General features: G+C 40.8%; 1 protein-coding gene and 1 long non-coding RNA gene across 5 annotated transcripts in view; one reads left to right on the top strand and one right to left on the bottom strand.

The window, feature by feature from the left end:
* PPP2R2A (protein phosphatase 2 regulatory subunit Balpha) overlaps positions 1–19679 on the bottom strand; it is a 74512-nt gene that overhangs the window by 26522 nt on the left and 28311 nt on the right. The gene's annotated exons all lie outside the window — the stretch shown is intronic.
* On the top strand, positions 621–15838 carry LOC120396950. Its single transcript, XR_005593554.1, has 4 exons — positions 621–711; positions 12402–12602; positions 13863–13970; positions 15423–15838. It is a non-coding gene; the product is annotated as an uncharacterized LOC120396950 (long non-coding RNA).

Here is a 19679-nt window from a genome sequence, read left to right on the forward strand (position 1 = left end):
AAAAATGGGCTTTAGAACCTGACCACAGAGGACATGGGTAAAGCTATCACAGTACTTACTTGGCCAGGAAAAAGCATGCTTTTAAAATATTACATATTCACGCCAAAATGCAGATTTTTGCAAGCCTGAATGTGTGTTTATAGGAATGATCAGAACAGCAAGTCAGGTCAATTAATTCACATTTGATGCATTTCATGACAAGTTATTTTGCAGAACTGCCATTCAAAAAAAAGGAAAGGATAAAGACCACATGTTGAAAGCCTTACAATCATGATATACAGCAACAGATGACAGGAAATTCTAAGTTAGGGGATTGTAACTGAATTTTCTGAGGTTTGTTGATTCAACTATTTTCCTTGAACATAATTTGTCTGAAATACATTCAGAGAAGCTTCTTATGGTCTTTGCTCATGAAGGTAAACTCACTGCCTGTTTTTCACCACAGTTTTACGTTTTGTACACATATTTATAATTGTAAGCCTAGAAATCACCTCCTAAATGCATCCAGTAGCCTGTAAGAGGTCTCCCAGTCTAAATATTACCTCTCACCTTACTTTCTGTTCCTAGTACCTTACGGGTTTGTGTGTATGTGTGAAAGACACAGTTCCTGTTTTGTTTACAGAATCAGCTGCATGAACCTCCACCAGTGAAAGAAGTTTCAGCGCTAGCATCCCAACCCCCTCCAAGAAAAGCCAGCATGCTCTTCTGAAGGTGACAAGACATTCAAACTCTGAATGCTGCATCTACTTGTGTTTTATTTTTCTAGTATCCAGAAAACAGATATTTTAAAGGGCTTGGATCAATTTAGTTTTAAATTAAAAAAAGAAAGTTCTTTATTTGCAATCACAACAGAAAATTAGCAACTATTTTAAGTCTGTAAAACTCGTATTTTAAAAAAAATGAATCTAAGGAACCTGTCTCTTATAAGGCAAGCTTGAGCTATTCATTCTCAAAGGTCAAAACACATGTATCCTATACAAGTAATCAAAAAAAGGCTTTCCTATTATTAGCCTGAAAACAGTGCTGAGCTGCACATTTATATAAAATAAGTACTGAAAGCAAAGCAACTAATCAAGCATTTTAAATCAAATAACTCACCGTTAAGAATACTGTATTCCCATACCTTGGTCAAAGAAAGAGGCAGACATCAAAGCACTGGTGTTAGACTGGGCGGATTTAATAGTGTTTGAGAATTGACAGGGGAAGCATTTCATCTTCCGCAGTGCACTAATTCGCTTGTGTATTTTCATCTGTGTTAACACCCTTGTTCCCAAATAAAATGAATGCTAGTCTTTTCTTTCAAATGGTAACTAGAATCCCAGTGACAATTACAAGGCAGGATTATTTTAGTCCTTCAGTGCTGCAATGAGAAACAGAGCGTCTACAGAACGTGCTGCTTTCTCTTGCCTCCTTCCTTTTGTGTATGCTATTTTCGCTACAGTCTCTAGGTGGAGGCCTTGGAAACTCTCAGGGCTGCTTTCACCACTGCCCAGGAGCGTCCAAATGATAGGCAAACAGTACACAGGAGGAAAATCTATGAGGGAGAAGCAGCAAATATATTGATGCTCTAGTAAGTCTGCATCACAACAGACTTTCAGAAATATACTGCATTCTATATTTTACTGCAGAATGCTCCCCTCCACCCCGAAGCAACAGTGTCACAAGAGATATAATGAAAAAAACAGCCACCTAAAACTGCACATATTTGATACACCTTAGTGAATATAGTTAACTCAGTCAATCTCCTGACAGACCTGGAGAAAGTCACAGAATGAATGCACAATCCATCTGTCTTAGGAGGCCACTTATTCTCTGTATTTTATTTTTTTTAAACTCCAGGTGTCTTGAGATTTCTTTGACACTAAGGCCTTGTCTACACTACCGGGGTAAGTCGACCTAAGTTACGCTACTCCAGCTACATCAGTCGATGTAGCTTAGGTCAACTTACTGCAGTTCCTATACCGTGCTGTGTCAATGGGAGACGCTCTCCTGTCAACTTGCCTGACTCCTCTCACTTCGGTGGAGTACTGGAGAGTGCTCTGATCCCCAGTGAGTGTAGACATGGCCTAAGAAGCAGTATTCTGACATTTCAAGGGACCAAGAATTTAATTACAGTGGTGCAGTATCAAGAGCAGGCAAGAGGAAGACACTATTCTGATGAAGGCAAAACAGGAGAGATATTACCTAGATTCATACATGGCCCTCATTGCTATGGTAGCTGTGCACTTGTATTAGTAAATTTATTCTCACCCAACCACATTAAGGTAAGGAAATACAATCACTGTTTTATAGACAGGAAAACTGAAGCACAGAAAAACAAAGTGACTTGCCCAAAATCCCACAGGAATTGAAGCCAATTCTCCTGAATCCCAGTCCAGTGCATTAACCACAAGGTTGCTTACTCAACCTTAGATATGGGAAGTCATCAACTTCAAATCAGCAGAGTTGAGAAAAGAAGTTATTTTCATAAAAAGCCTTCCCCACTCCAACTCTTTTATATCTACTTTGATCTGTTACCGCAGTTTTACTCTGCAACAGACACCCCCTCCCCCACATGGATTATAATTCGAATTTAAATTTAAAAACTGTTAATCTTATTCACGTCTCCTGAATTAGGATATTAAATTAATACAGTAAGAAAAGTTCTAACAGGATTATTAGGGGCCCTTATCAAAGGTAGTTATGCTAAACTACAGCTCTTGTACTGTAATGATGTTTAGAAAAAAAACTGCTTATTCACTAAATTATTTTCAATTCCTTATTCATATGAAATGTAATATAGGAAGAATAACCTAATTCCACTATTAATATGCTTAGTGCTTTGTAAATATAACTGCAAAATAATGGATGCAGTCAATTTAGGTACGTAGTTAGGCTTGTAATATATTTACAATAGATTTTCAGAGTTCTGTTCAAATAAAGCTGGGCAGACAATTGCAATGCATACATCTGAATAAATAAATTTTAAAAAAAATCTAGTAGAGGCAACTCCTAAACTACAATAGCACAAGACTCCTTGCAGGTATATTTTTATAAACTAGAATTGTCTGCTGTGACAGGGTCAGGCCAGAAGGCTACAGGAGAGTGATAAGTAGGTCCCCTTTCCCTGGGTAAGATAACAGGGAAGGTTCCAGAACAATCAGGAACTTTCTGGAAACAATTAAGGCAGACAGGCTGATTATAACACCTGCAGCCAATCAAGAAGCTGCTAGAATCAATTAAGACAGGCTAATCAGGGCACCTGGGTTTAAAAAGGAGCTCACTTCAGTTTGTGGTGCGCATGAGAAGAGCTGAGAGTCAGAGGCTGTGCTACTGGAGGACTGAGGAGTACAAGCGTTAACAGACATCAGGAGGAAGGTCCTGTGGTGAGGATACAGAAGGTGTTGGGAGGAGGCCATGGGGAAGTAGCCCAGGGAATTGTAGCTGTTGTGTAGCTGTTCCAGAAGGCACTCTAGGCAGCTGCAGTCCACAGGGCCCTGGGCTGGAACCCGGGGTAGAGAGTGGGCCCGGGTTCCCCCCAAAATCTCCCAACTCCTGATCCAACACAGGAAGATCTGAGGCTACCAAAATGCGCCAATAAGCGCAGTACCCACCAAGGTAGAGGAACTTTGTCACACTGCCTAATCCTGGAGCAGATGTGAAAAGCAGGTTTGATAGATTCCTAACTGATAAAGGTCTTTTAGCAAAGGACAGTCAAACGTACATCACCAGGTTGGTCCCCTGCAGCAGTTGTCATGGAGAGGATAAATGGAGGACTCTTCCAGGGCACCTAAACTTCCTGCTCATTCGTCCCACCATAGTTTAAGTAGAGTTCTCCCAAATCTAAAAAGGAAACAAAAGTGACCTGATCTATCTTGCTTATTAATGTGGCATGGGATTGTCAGTTACTTTTATTGCTTTTTTTTTTAAATCAGGCAGGAAGTATCTATTTAATTTCTACACTAGATATATAAAAAGCCATTATATCTGAAAAGAGAAATCTAGAGAGCAGGTGAGAAAAATCCTCTACATCCAACTTAGGACCTTTTTTATTTACTGAAGAAGGGACTCCTCATCTTAGAGATCATCTTTTCCTTCTTTCTCCCCATACTCCATTTTCTACCCATTTTTCCTCCTTCCAAAAGGGATAAAAAATTACTATTGGGGCCAGAACTTTCTATAGTCAGGTCCATGATACTGACAACAGAAGGGACTAAACAGAATAATCAAGTAACAGCTTGAAGGTCTGTTATTTGTATGAACAGATAAACTGTCATAATGAATTAGAACAGGATGAAATCCTGTTACTATTCAAGTCAATAGCAAAACTCTCCCAGCATCTTCTCTAGAGCTAGGATTTCACCTCAAAGGTTCATCTACAATACACTGTTTTATAGTGGCAGTACCAGATGCTACAGAAGAAGAGGCCAAAATATCGGTAGTGCACAGACATGAGATAACTTGCCCATAGTGAAGTTTTTCCTCTAACCATTATCATACAGGCTTATTCCAAAGTGGGAGAGATTATACCCTTATAAAAATGTTGTCATTACCCATACAAATACCTAATTCTTTTATTAATCTTACTAGGCCTCAAGTTATATCTTGAGACAGTGAACTTGAGAGGTTATATAGTATTTAAAATTGCATTTCCTTTCCATTTAGATTTGTTACCTTTCAGTTTAACTTAAGGTAGTCTTATTCTTGTTACACGGGAAAACAGCCACACCCCAATTCTGTATACTACCATCATGCTTCCTCTTGTTTGTATCTTCTCAACACTAAATGGGGTCAGTCTGTCTCATCTCTTCTCATGTCTATAGTCAATTTCACTGCCTGTTTCTGCTATATCCTCTCTGAGGCAGTGTTACCAGAACTCAACACAATATTCCAGGGAAAGGCATACCATTGAATTATATCATAGCATTATAATATTTTCAGTATTGGTTTCTTTATACAGCTTAACATTTTGCTTATTTTTTGACACCCACTGCAGAAATGTACATTGAGTTGTCTGGCCCTCTCCACCCCCGCCCTCACCCTGAGTGGTTAATTAATATTAGAACCCAGCAACAAATGCATCACCTCACAAATTTCAACACTAAATTTCATCAGTCACTGTGGTGCCCAAATAAATAACTTTGTTAGGCCCCTCTGAAGCTCCCCACAGTCTTCTTCAGTCATAGCTAACCTAGACTATTTTGTTTCCTCTAACCTTTGTCACATCACTGTTTACCTTTTTCCAGTTCACCTGAGCTATATAACATTGACTATAGGACTACTGGGGTTAGATATACATGTTGTATATCACTTTAAAGATGAAACACCAAATTTCTGTGCAGTGTTCTTCACTAGCCCCAGCTGGGTGGGATATATTAGACTTTAAAATCCCATCATTCTGATTATACTCTTGATTTTCGGAGGCTGGACGCTCAGCACTTTTTCAAAAAGTCAAGCACCTTAAAAGCATCACACTTTGGGGACACAAATGGAAGCACCTAAATTATTAGTCCCTTTTGAAAACACTGGCCCTCCATTTTTTTTTCTTAGCATTATTATATAGCTGGTATCTCAAGAACAGCTGAAAACAAACCAGTACTTTATGCCAATACATCTTGGAATCACAGCTTTCGAATGGTATAAAATGCTAATCTTCACCTTCAGTGGTTCATAAGATTTTGACAACTAAAACTATGTGGGAATCATAGTGGAGGAATTAAAACAAGATCGTTATCAGGAAGCTATATTAAGGTCCAATATCATGCAACTTGCCAGGACTAGTTGCACCTTTGTTGGCTCATTACAAACATTTTTGTGACTTGTAAACATTGCCAAATACTGGTTCTGAACCCAGTGAGTTGAAAGCAAAAAATTCAATCCCTACTACCACATGAAAGCCAGGTTTTTGGTTTTTTGTTGTTTTTTTTTTTGCTTGCCAGGGACAACCATGTTACTGCTTAACCAATCGGAAGTATCACCTATAGGAGAATGCCAACCCAAATGAAAGACTATGAATCAACCCAGATACTTTGTGCTGCTGTGCAATGTATCATTAAAGAAATAAACCAAGCCAATTATCTTAAACAAGTATCTTAAAATGCCCTACAGGATTGCGGCTGGAGGTTCCTGGTAACTGACCCTGAAGCATTGCCTTATCCTAACAGAACGCAGTCTGCTTTGTGTCCAGCGTCCTGTAAGCCTTCCCATAGCTATCCCAGATAAAGTAGCTGCAAGCTATAACTTTTTATAGGAGTGAGTGGAAATATATATGATCTTCGTTCTGAAAAGCTGCCGTTAGCTCGCTACATTTCCCATCACTGACAAATCTTCTCCACTTTACTTTTAGAGATCTAACACAAATCAAAACTATCTTGGGGTCAAGAAGAAAACTAATCTTCACTATGAGGATAAATTCTGCTGTAGTTTCAAACACAAGCTTTTCTAGGTAAACATGAAGATAGAAACAATGACCTGCAGGTCTCCTAGCTAAAACAAGGCTCCTTTCCTTTTATATCGGGGGGGGGGGGGGGAAGGTATGTATGAAAAGATGTTTTGATGATTGTTGCAATATGTTCAGACTCCACTGTGGGAAGATAGGACATACTGGAAGCTTAAAAAATATAACACATCTAATTGCTAACAGATAAAACACCCCCAAAAGCAAGGTGGTGCAATGAAAAAATAGTCACTCAGTATTTGTAGCCCACGAAAGCTTATGCTCAAATAAATGTGTTAGTCTCTAAGGTGTCACAAGTACTCCTGTTCTTTTTTCAGTATTTGCAGAAAATCATGTCAAATTAACCAAGGGGGGGGGGGGAGGAGGGGAAGTCAGTGCTAACGAGGCCAATTCAATTAGGATTGATGTGGCCCATTCCCAACAGTTGGCTACCCCTCTGACAACTGAAAGGATAGGCACTGAATTTGGGACATTAGAACGAATGGCTGGAACACAGATTCAAATAGTAATAGGTGGAAAGAAAACCTACAAATCTGTACGGCAGCATGAGTACCTTTCTACCAAAAGACAGGACTTAAGACTGCCCCAATATCAAACTGATAATGTCTAGTCATGAAGTTACCTGAAACATTTTCAATGGAGGGAGCATCATCAGCATTAACATTGCTTACGGAGAAAAGATTGCAACCACTGCTGAGGGCTTGGCTACACCTGCAAGTTGCAGCGCTGGTGGAGGCTTTCCAGCGCTGCAATTAGTAACTGTCCATACCTGCAAGGCACATCCAGCGCTGCAACTCCCTGGCTGCAGCGCTGGCTGAACACCTGGTCTGCTTGGGGAATAAGCATTGCAGCGCTGGTGATCCAGCGCTGCTCGTCAAGTGTGGCCACACACCAGTGCTTTAATTGGCCTCCAGGGTATTAGGAGATATCCCAGAATGCTTTTAACTAAATTACTCTTTGTTTTGTTATGCAGCCTCTCTTTGTTTTGTTGTGAACGAGCTCCCGTTGCCGGTGCTGCTTATCTAAAAAACAAACAGAGCTCCTGTTTGCTGTGATCAATCTGTACCTGGCTGTAAACAATCAAATGAGAGGCAGGCAGGGAGTGAGTGAAACAGCGGGGAGTCATGTTGGATGCAGGCTGTTTGCAATTAAGAGTTAAGACTAAGGGGTTGGAAACATTTTCTGATTTTTTCAAGGCAGGAAGCTAAACACAGTGTTGGCTCCAAAAATCCACTCTCTCTCTCCCCCCGCTCCCTGTCACACTAGACCCCACTCCACCCACCCCCTTTTGAAAAACACGTTGCTGCCACTTGAACGCTGGGATAGCTGCCCATAATGCATCACTCCCAACAGCGCTGCAAATGTGGCCACACACCAGCGCTGGTAGCTGTGAGTGTGGCCACACACCAGCGCTGTTCCTGCACAGCTGCACGACCAGCGCTGTAACTCCCAGAGCTGCAACTCTCCAGTGTAGCCAAGCCCTCGACTCTATTTGTTTCCCTCTTCACAGAAGCCAACTGTCCGTGGAATATGCATACAGTATGCAATGAACCCTTCCAAAGTAAAGAACATCTAGAAGTTTAGGCAAGAATCTATTCCATGGGGGAAGCATAAAGGAAGCTCATTTCCTTTTTTCTAGTAACAATGAATTACACCAGACTTTGGCATATGGTGCTTGTATTAAGGGCAGGACAGCGAAAGCAGAAACATAAGGTTTAGAAAGGTCCTTTGAAGCAAGAAACCAAGCAAATTTGTTACTCCTCAAAAGAAGTAGGTGTATACCTGTTCATAGCATCTTGCCCTGGTCTGTAAATTTCACCCTAGATTCTCTTACTGCGAAGCTGCATGTTGACAAGCAGGATGTGCTTAGGTCCATGATATTCTTTAACTAGAGTACAAGGTCCACTGTAGAAAGGCAGCCATGTCAGGAATCAGGTGAAGCTGAGAAACAAAGGGCCTGGGCCAGAAGAATTAACAATGACGTGCAAGTCAAACAAAAAGATAAATGTCTAGTAAGAAAATGAGCTAAGATCATGCTTAGGGATGGCTGAATAAACGTATCCCTGAGACCTTACAGCTGTTTTGCTCTGAAGGAGTAATGTGTTTGAAATTGGAATCTCACTGTAGGCAACTGGTTGAGGGATCTTCCATACTTTGGCCTGAAAACTGGACAGTAGAAAACTCAGTCCATGAGACAATGCAAGCAAGAGAGTTTCTAAAAGAGATTTCAGTAAGAAACAGCTTGGAAGGGGTTAAAATACTGAAAACTCCATTAGTTCAGATTAATTATAGTGTAATGAGCTGACTATACTTTAATGCACTGATTTAATTCCACAAGCTGAATTTGTGAGACTAAGAAGATATTCTGTATTGAATCTGTAGTTCTAGTTTACAACTGTAATAGAACATTTACTGATATCAGCAGAGGTTATATATTTTAACATAATATGAACTTTGGGCAAGCTTTGCTTATAAAACATGCTTGGCAGGCAGAACATGTTACCTAGTCTACAGTAGTAAGACAATCATGGCAGCTAACAGAATGCCTTTATTTCACCAGTCCAAAAAAGTTTTTGCACAAGATTTTGGAACCACTTTGGTCTGTCCAAGTGTGTATATACTCAGCAAGCAAATCAGTCAGTTTACACAAGAGGAGCAATCTGCTCATGTTTCTAAAGAATCTGAAAGAAGAATTGCAGTATTCCAAAATATTTTTGGAGCTAGTTGTTGCTTATGCACCTTCCCAGGGACCTTAAATACCAATTCCGGGATTTCTAGGTTTTATGGACTACGGATATGCCAGTCCAGACTACGGATTGACAATGGTCTTCCAAAAGAGAATAAAGAAGTGTTATTTACCTCTTCACACAACACAAGAACTAGAGTCACTCAATTAAATTAATAGGTGGCAGGTTTAAACAAACAAAAGGAAGTATTTCTTCACACACTGTAGAGTCAATCTGAGGAACTCATGACTAGGGAATGTTGTGAAGGCTAAAACTACAAACTGGGCTCAAAAGGGAATCACAAACTTATTCTCCATTAACCTATCCTCAATGGCTATTAGCTAAGATGTTCAGGGATGCAACCTCATGCTTTGGGTATCTCTAAACCTTTGACTGCCAGATGCTGAGACTGGACTACAGGGGATGGATCACTTGATAATTGCCCTGTTTTGTTTAACCCTTTAAAGCACCTGGCATTGGCCACTGACAGAATACTGGGCTAGACGGACCATTGGTTTGACCCAATATGGCCGTTCTTATAAAATGGAAACAGAAAATTCAAAGGACTGATGAGGATACCATCTCTGAGATTTGTTAGCTGCTTGTGTCCGGTCTATAACTTTATTATGAATAAATCAATCACTCTCAATCATATTCCTTCACAGTAATTCAGCAAACCATCTGGATTGAGAAAAGTCAAAGAAACCCATTACTCTTTTGATCATATTCCTGTGCCAGCCACAACAGCGAGACTACCAAAGCATGTGTCAGATCACGGATGTACAGGAACTCTATAGAAAAGGCAGTCTGTAAACACCTGCGTTGCACGTCCTGTATTATAAGATGTAGCTACAGCCAAACTAATGCCAAACGCAAGTATGCAGAGAAGTACAGAACGGTACCCTGTAAAACTTCTATGGAGAAGCTGACTGCCCGCAAGGTTGATACTCTCCTGGCAAAGTGGACTTTCACTCCAAGATGAGTCAGATAAATAAAACAGCAGGATATCATCCTTAAGTAGTTATTACATATTCTGTTCTACCCAGTTTTGTGTATGATATCTCAGAAAATTTTGTGGACAACTGAAATGTCCCGGTTATTCACTTCAGCTCCCCATTCCCCAAAAAAGTTTTTTAAAGCTCCAAGATGTTTGTTCAAGACATTGCTATGCCAAGTAGACTTTTCTCTTGTTTACCAGAAACAAACAATCCACTGGAACAAGTGATCACCATGGTGAATCATATTTGGAGTAAAGCAAAGAGGTGAACAACTAAGGGAGTGGTTACTACCAGCTAACACATTTTTTAAGATATTAACTCTGTCTTCTCCACTACTTGCTAAGTGCAGTTAAAAATCATGATAGCTATCACTTTTAAAGAACACTTTGTTCCCTGGTCTCAGCAAGTCCTTTGACAGGATGTCCTTCAAACCAACTTTTCCCCACTGATTTGCCCACTTCCACCATCATTACTTTACATGGAGATTACAGGATTGAAGAGCATGCATGTGAAGAACCCGTCCTGAACAAAGGGCAAATATGTCACCATTGCCAGAACCTGGCAATACTGCCATGCCAAGATTAATTTTTCTTCTAGTTGGGCCAAAATCTTGACCTGGATTTGCACCAGCTTGGTCCCTGATAAAGACACACTAGTAATCTTGGCGTACTTGGAAGTCTTCCACAATATGAAATTCTCAGGAAGGGCACTCCTGGTAGGAGATGGGACAATTGTGCTCCTCCAAACTCTCCTGAATTGTATCATTGACCAAGCTTTCAAGCGCTGAAGCATTTAGGGATGAAGATACAAGTAGATCTAGCAAAAAGGCGGCATAACTAAAACCATCATTATCTTCAAGAAGATCCAAAGGACAATTCCAAACTCAAAAGAAATAGTGCCTTCCTATAAGCTTCAGGAACATCAGCTGAGAGCAGAATGGGAGTAAGGTGGCATCATGAGATCTTTAGAGGCTAGGAACTCTTGGAGTTCACCAAGCACAGATAATGGTTGAGATTTTCAAACACATCTCGGACATTCAGGCACAGTGCTTCTATTAAGCCTAAATCCCACAGACTGTTTGGGGGGGAAAAATAGCAACCAATGTGTTCAATAGTGTTCAAGTCAAAAATGAATATAGGACATAAGCTGTCTTGGGTCAGAGACTATGAGATACTAAATGGAGAGGCCTGGACAAACCAGGAAACCTGTTGGAAGGATTAATTCTGAACTATAATTTTGTGTTTTCTTAAGTGTCTGGGGAGGGATAGCTCAGTGGCTTGAGCATTGGCCTGCTAAACCCAGGGTTGTGAGTTCAATCCTTGAGGGGACCATTTCGGGATCTGGGGCAAAAATCTGTCTGGAGATTGGACCTGCTTTCAGCAGGAGGTTGGACTAGATGACCTCCTGAGGTCCCTTCCAACCCTGATATTCTATGATAATAGTAGCTGATGACAGAAAATTGTGTACACACATGGAGTTTGGCATTCCGAGCTGGATTTTCTCTTCTTTCTAATAATTTTGTATTGCAATTATGTATTTCATTATTGTGGAAAAGATCTTATAAAACAGAGGAATCCAAAGTGGGAAAATTTAGTTATACTTTCACTGACGTTTGAAGCAACTTCACAAAAAGATTAAAATATTGTTAAGCAATGTCACGGTATACCCTGCAAGTTTCAGCCATCCCACTGTTCATTGTTTATGTGCATATATTTTGCATTTATAGAGAGTCCTTAATACACTAAGTATTTAATACAAATATCATAAAATGGATTAAAGAGTACTAATCCTAAAAGTAAACAGAAAAACAGTTACAACAAGATTTAGAAAGAGTGAATCACCATGATGGGAGGAACAGCGTTCCCAACACATGGGACAACACAACTGTCTGTGGCTGGGTGTCACGCTTTCAGTCAGTGGGGATAAAGAGACCAGGATTGGAAAAGCATAGAAAATGGGCATGGGACAGGCAAGAAGTATAAACAAACTCAGAGATATGACAAATTTTTAATCTCTGGAAAGCAGTTATAATTTAGATTAAGAAACAGATAGGTAACAACTAACAGTCTTTGTTCACTGGTGGTGGGTAGGAGAAAGGGAGGGATTTTTATATCCTTTCTCATCCTCATCCCTGATCTTTTCCCCCCCCCCCTTTTTTTAGTGCAGTGATTTTGTAACTGAGGGTTACAACTAACTGTCTTATTACTGAAAACACTTCTCTCTTCCTCTCCATCTTCTTAGGTTTCATGCAAGATTTTCTCTGGGTTCTACACTCAGCAGCTTAAACAAACCAACCCAGCACCTGTGGCAGAAACACCATCTAGAAACAGGACATCCTACTTTCAGTTTACACGATGGGAGTCTTTCCAGAACAATCTTTTAAACTGAGGTCTGTCCTGCCTGCGATAAGAGAGCATTGAAGATCACCTAGCTCTTTTCTTGGTAAGAGTAGGGAAATTGTCACAGAATTCCCAGGCCAAAATGTCCACTTTTCCTACTGTTAAACATGTTGTGAGAACCAGCCGGTTGCAGCCCACCCATAGATGCCAATTCTGCAATAGTGCTGTACACGCACATATATGTGAAACACTTTGGGATGAAAATTAGAATTTATACAAATTACACTGCTTAGTTTTATACCGCTGACCCTGCTAGTGTAGCCAGGCTATTAGGCAAAGCCAGAAACATGATCCAGGCAAAAGAAGATTATACTGTTTTCTCTGGCTTTGAATGAATCTGGAAGTGTGTATAAACAGGGAGAAATATTCCAGAAGGACTTTCACGACCCCACAGAGTTCAAAATCTTTAGTCCCATTAAGCTAAGAATCTCTGTTTTCCTATTGATTTTGAAAGCATGCCAGTCCTGTTTGGAGCAGCAGTACTTTTACAACAGCGTCAGTGTTTTTCTGTTCTGTCGAAAGAACCTGTTATGAGGTGCCAGTGTCCCAAAATAGCCTCTTTGCTAGATTCTTAAAGAGCAGTGTTACACATCTGAATTGAACTGCACGATAATTCTGCTGAAATTCACTCATTATTCCTACTAAGCTTGTTACTCAAGGGTGAAGAGAAGCCAATCTCTTGCTGTTGTGGTATGTAGTTTTTAAACAAACCCCCACAATCTCTATAACAAGCCAGGCCTTAATCCAAAGTAATACATGGGTCACCGTTCCCCCAAATAGAACTAAGGGAGGTGTGTCAGGGAAACAAGTACAAGTGAACTACTCTTAGGTTTTGACTACACACGAGCATCACCATTGTAACTATCTCAGTATAGGTAAAGGAGTAAAATCCCCCTAGTGAGGAAGCAGTTACACTAATATGAAAGGGCTTCTACTGGTATAGTCTATTCCCATGCAGAAAGGGGAATAAACTATGCCAGTATAAAACACCCTTTTATTGATATAACCGCAACAGGAGTTATATCAGCATAACTATTCCAGTTTAAAAAAAAGAAGGCCACACCCCTAACTGAAATAAACGTATCAGTTCAAGAACTGTAACTCAGGCCTATATGCTACATGCATTTTATTTTTCCTTATTTCCTTCTCTCACTCATTCTCTTCCCATTTCCCCCTCCTGTTTCTTCTTTCCTCTTGCTTGTGTTTGTTCTTTTGATGGAAAATAATTTCCCCCAACTCAGAACAGAGGCATCCCTACTTCCTGTATAGGGATACCTTGTCTCATCCACCCTTTCTCCTTCAGTCTGCAGAGACCACAATCCTTAGACAGCTTGACTCTGTTGGCCAAGAGACAGGTAGAACACAAAGGAACTGAGGCAAACATTTTGGGAGAGCTACCAAAGACAGCATGGTAAGCAGCACTTATGTCACTCAGTACTCATGGAGCTAATGAGCCCTCCTGAATTGAGCACTGATGCAATGTGCTCAGTGACCTACAACAAACAAATGCAAAGGCAGTGTCAGATCTGCAAGGTATACAGGCTAGAAGACAGATAATGGGAGACCCCAAATATGACATCAAATGGACATAAAACCACTTTCAGGGGGTGTTAGAGTGTCTCAGGATCCTGGACCTCAACAAAGAATGGATCTTCAGGAGGAATATGAATGGGGAAGGTGGGCATGACAAACTGGGATTGGGAGATACTTCCACACAGAGGGCAACATAGAAAGCTGTTGCACTTAAAGTACTGCACAGGATCTTTTCAGGGGGAATAAGACAAAGCACCACATTTATTGGTAATACATGTATTAACACTGTATCATATGCATATGATATATTACACTACACACACACTCTTGTTGTTGTTGTTACCAATTAGTTGCTCCCCTTAACTTCACTGGCCAGGTGAGTTAGATGGGGGAGGAGTGGAGTCAGGCTTCTGCGGATCCGGATCGATGCTCTGATGTTGACAAGACAAGACCCGGGGTCCTCTGCAAGACACCTCACATTTATAGCAGCTTCCTTCTTATGCAAATCTGTACCAGATTCAAAATCTGTGTCTGTGTCCATTGGTCCTTTGTGCTTCTGGGTGTTGTCCCAATGCTGTTCAAAGAGGGTGTTTTCAAAAGAAGGTGCTTGCTTCTAATCCCGAGGCCGTCAATATGTCTCATATTGATAAGTTTTATTGTCCTTGGGTCTGGCTTCCATCCCCTCTCCAACTGTTGCAGCTGTCTGGAGGTGCTTGCCTTCCACACCTTGCTCATTCACAACTCATTCATTCAATGTGGGGATGGGGGGAGATCTTGTTCTATTGCTATCAAAAAGACATTTTTCTTCTATCTTATTCTATCCTTAGGGGCTATAAAACACTATACTAAGGTTCAGTGCAAAGTTTCTACATGAGGCTTTGATACAAAGTTTCATGAAAACAGAGGTCACACGTGGGTAGACCCAATACAAGAGTTGTATGAAGAGACACAATGTAAAGTCATGTGAAAATTATCAGAAATTTATCTACAAAGTTTAAGAGGCTGTGGACAGGGGAAAGGGGGGGGGGGGGAAGAGAGAAAAGAGAGCAGGTTGTGGAGGCTGGTACCCTTGGCAGATTGGAGAAAAGGCATTTTAGAAAGACGATTGACCTGCTTTTAAAAAAATTTCACTTGCCTGGCCAATGGGAAATAACGGAACCTGTTTTATACAAGAAGATTTACTAGTCTGACATTTGTTTTAAAAAAATTGTGGTTATCAACTTCTGAGAGCTTGGGTAGCTTACCTGCCATTGATGCTATGCCTCTCACTTCAATGTTCTATTTTTATTTATTTGTTTTAAGAAAATGGAGTTGTGCCATTCCATTTCAGCCTCTCCTCAGACTTACTAAATGATCTTCAGCCAGTAAAAGCTCTTCAGTACAGATCTGTGATCCACACTGCACAGGGTGCTGGCAGGAAGGCATCTACTATCCCAGCTGAAGCAGCACAAAGAGCAATCTACAAAAGGGTGCAGAAGGCCTAAGAATATGATGAAGAGCACAAGCTAGGGTTGACAGTAATACCATTGTTGAAACTATCTGCAGACTTTTTAGAAGCAAAAATAGGAACAATAAAAGCTCAGAGAGCTAGACAATGACTAGTACCGTAAAGGAAAGTACATATCATGATAGCTTTGAATTACAGATAAACTTATGACCTATTATTCATGGGCAGTTTGGAGATAACATAAAATCGGAGAATTAAACTCAAAACAATATTATTTGGTGGTTTCATAATCTCATGAGAACAGCTATTCCTGTCAAGTCTTAGGTCTGCGGAGGAAAATTAATAGCTACAGCGTCGCAAACCCCCATCCCCTTCCATTGAAGTGACATGACAATACCACTCCAAGCCATCTAGATTCTGGTTGTGCGCAGGGCTATTTGCTCCTTCAAGCAGCTTTACTGGGCTTGTAGCCCATCAAGAGGCACAAACTCTGCCCAACCCGGGGAACAGAGGCCGCCCAAGTCCGCAAAGGAACGATCAAAAGGAGACAAATAATCAAGCGCCTATATTGATGTAGATTTAAAAGTGAATAACCTAGCTCTTCTATAGTGCTTTCCAGGAGTACACCTGGAAGCACTTTACCGAAGAAAGTCAGGGTCAGTATTATCCCCATTTTACATATGGGGAACTGAGACACAGAGCGGTAAAGCAATATGCTCAAGGTTACCCAGCAGGCTAGTGGCAGAGCTGTGAACAGACCCCAGGCCTCCTAAGTCCCAGTCCAATGCTCTATCCACTAGCCAACCCTCCCTTTCCCTGCAGAGTAATTCCCTTAACAGCTACAAATGTTGAACTGACCAATGTTTAATGGCAAAGCAAGAGTCACAAGTTCAATATTACAAACCTTTAAGCAGCAGAAGAGTGGGCTACTTGGAGAATTGTCAGTTGACTTCAGAGCAATGGATCTCAAACTGTGGGTTGGGACCCCAAAGTGGGTTGTGACCCCGTTTTAATGGGGTCACCAGGGCTAGTGTTAAACTTGCTGGGATCCAGGGCCAAAGCCCAAGCCCCACCACCGAGGGCCGAAGCATGAGATCTTCAGTCTTGGGTGGCTGGGCTCAAGTTACAGGCCCACCCCCCACCCAGGGCTTCAGCTTTGGCCAGCTCACCCGCCTGTGGCAGTGGGGTTTGGGCTTTAGCCCCCCAGCTTGGGTAGGCTCAGGCTTCAATCCCCCTCCTGGGGTCACGTGGTAATTTTTGTTGTCAGACAGGGGTCGCGGTGCAATGACGTTTGAGAACTGCTGCTATAGAGCATTTTGCTTTCGGTGGTGCCAGATCAAATCCAGGTTAGCAGCTAATCACACAGGGATAGCTGCTTGGTGTTCCACATGAATTAAGTTTTGTGATATCAGCCCAGTAGCCAAATGTCCAAGTGTCCATCAACAAACCCAAACAAAAATCTACCATCTATTTCCTCCCACTGTTAGCAATCAGGCGAGAAGCGAAGGATTGAGCTGGTCATGGAGACAACCACCCTCTTAGCACAAGAAGTAGTCTCCCCAATGTTGAGATCCAGTGATGCTGAGCAGTGCGGGGGAAGTTTGCTACTGCTTTCTAGTCTGTGGGCAAAGAGAAGATTTCTGTCACCCACAAAGGCAAAAATGTGTTTATGAAAACCCTTCTCATGTCATGGAAAAAAACTTTGAGAAGCCTAATGCAAAATTGCAATTTCTTGTTTCATAATTATATGCCAAGCATTTACATAAGATTTAATTTGAGACCACTGAGCACAGAAGTTATAAAATTAGGCATTTTCTCCATAAGAATATTAAAAACAGACTTCATGCAGGTGTTTTTATTACCTAAGGACAAAGTTGGTGAATAGTTTAATATTGTTTTGTTTGCTTTTATTACTGGTTAAACAAATAGAGTGGATTTAAACTCTAAACATGCCATCTCTGCAAATTTATACTACAGATCCTTAGTTATACAGGATATTTACTAACTGTCAATAATTAGATGCATTATTTCACCAATTATTTGCTCAAACTTGTTTTCTTTACATTACAAACAACAATTTCAAGTTGTAAATGTTTAATTTTCTATACTGGACATGAAAGATTGGTCTAATGCAAACAAGAGGACTCAATCAACTTACCTACCTTGAGCAATGGGAATTTTAAGCATACAAGGAATGAAAATTCAACCCCCAAATATCTTATATACACCTCAGACTTTTCCTCTAGCCTAGTGGTTCTCATACTTTTGTACTGGTGACCCCTTTCACACAGGAAGTCTCTGAGTGCGACCCCCTCCTTATAAGTTAAAAACACCTTTTTTATATTTAACACTATTATAAATGCTGGAGGCAAAGTGGGGTTTGGGGTGGAGGCTGACAGCTCACAACCCCCCACGTAATAACTGGACGACCCTCTGAGGAGTCACGACCCCCAGTTTGAGAACCACCGCTCTAGCCTGTGTTTGCAGCCTTACTATCAAGCAAGCAAAGAGAACGGGGGAGCATAGAGCCTCCCAGCAATGGCAATTAACGCAGCACTAGTCAAGAGTTTACAAACTCTACTATCTCCTTCATGCTTACGGCCCACAAACAAAGAGGACAGGGAGAAACGGATTCTATGAGAGCAGAGTGCTTGACAACTCTTGGTGGGGTGGGGGCGGAGGGGGGAGCAGAGAGAAGAAACACGAACACCATGCCACTAACGTCCCATTTCCACCTGCTTCAAAAAAAAAAATTGGAAACAAGGTCTCCTGCATGCATAACGCCTAAACATTTATGGTACTGCCATCATTCTGCTATGTGTCAAACATGGCCAGAGATACAGGTCTGATTATTTTCAAGGAAATGGGATTTATATCCATTTAAACTGAGCATTCAATATTTCCTATCATTTAACATAACATAATTAAACATCTTTAAAGTTTTAATTTTGGGGAGTTAACGCATTTATTTAATTTAAAAAGTACTACATGGTCAGGGAAAAAGTTTTCAAACCTTAAATTCCTTAAAAATTGTGAAACGTTATGGAAATAATCCACATGCTTACATGTAATAATGAAGCTCCAGCTGCATTCCATTTACTATAACCACCATCCTCTGGGTCTGTCTGGACTGTACCTGTCCACAGTGTTATTATTATACCTTTACACTGCTCATGAAAATAGGAGTCCTGTTCTTTGTTTAAACTTTCACACCATCTACTCATTATAGAAATGTTCTGTGATCCTACTACACTACAAATCCAAGGCTATGTCTACACTGCGAACCTTACAACGGTGCAGTTCTGCTGTTGTAAGGTGCACTGTGTAGCTGCTCTTTTTTGATGGGACAAAATAAAGCCACCTCCAACGAGCAGCGGTAGCTTCATCGCCGGGAGCACAGCTCCCACCAACAAAGCACTGTCCACACAGGTGCTTCTCGTTGCTAAAACTTTTGTCTATCGGGGTGTGTTTTTTCACACCCCTCAGCGACAGAAGTTTTAGTGATGAAAGTGCCAGTGTAGACAAGCCTAACAGTCTGCAAATGGGAAAACTAAAGGGTTGGGGTTTGTTGGTTGAAAAAAGCCTCTACACGGGTGTTTTGGAAGGCATTCCAACTGTTTAAAAATAAACCCAACCCCCTAATTTTTTTGAAGCCAAAAACTGGTGTGGGTGGGTGTGAGAAAGAGAGATTTCATACATATATAAAGTACTAAAATATCTCTTCCTAAATAAAAAACAAACCATAATTATAGTATATGTATACAAGGTTATTCTCTCTATAACCAGATGCAAAGCTGTTTGGTTTCTGGACAGAAACCATTAACCCTCATCACCCTGATTAATTACCTTCTATTTTTAAACCTTGAGAAAGGACACTACTGCAATTCCTCTCAGAACAAATGCATAGGAAACCAATGAGCAATGGTTCCCTTTACCCAACTCAGTGAAATATAGACCCCAGCAGAATTTTAATAGCCTACAAAAAGCTGCAAACTACTGTACCTTCAAAACAATACCCCTATTCTAGCCATTATGCAGTCGGATGAGCAATGCATGGAGAAATAAAACTACACTAGGAGCATCAGGGCTAACTACATGTACAGCAGGAGAAAATGAAATTAATTTATGATAGATCAAAGT

The sequence above is a fragment of the Mauremys reevesii genome, linkage group 2 (genome assembly GCF_016161935.1).
Source record: "Mauremys reevesii isolate NIE-2019 linkage group 2, ASM1616193v1, whole genome shotgun sequence".
Classification (NCBI taxonomy): Eukaryota; Metazoa; Chordata; order Testudines; family Geoemydidae; genus Mauremys; species Mauremys reevesii.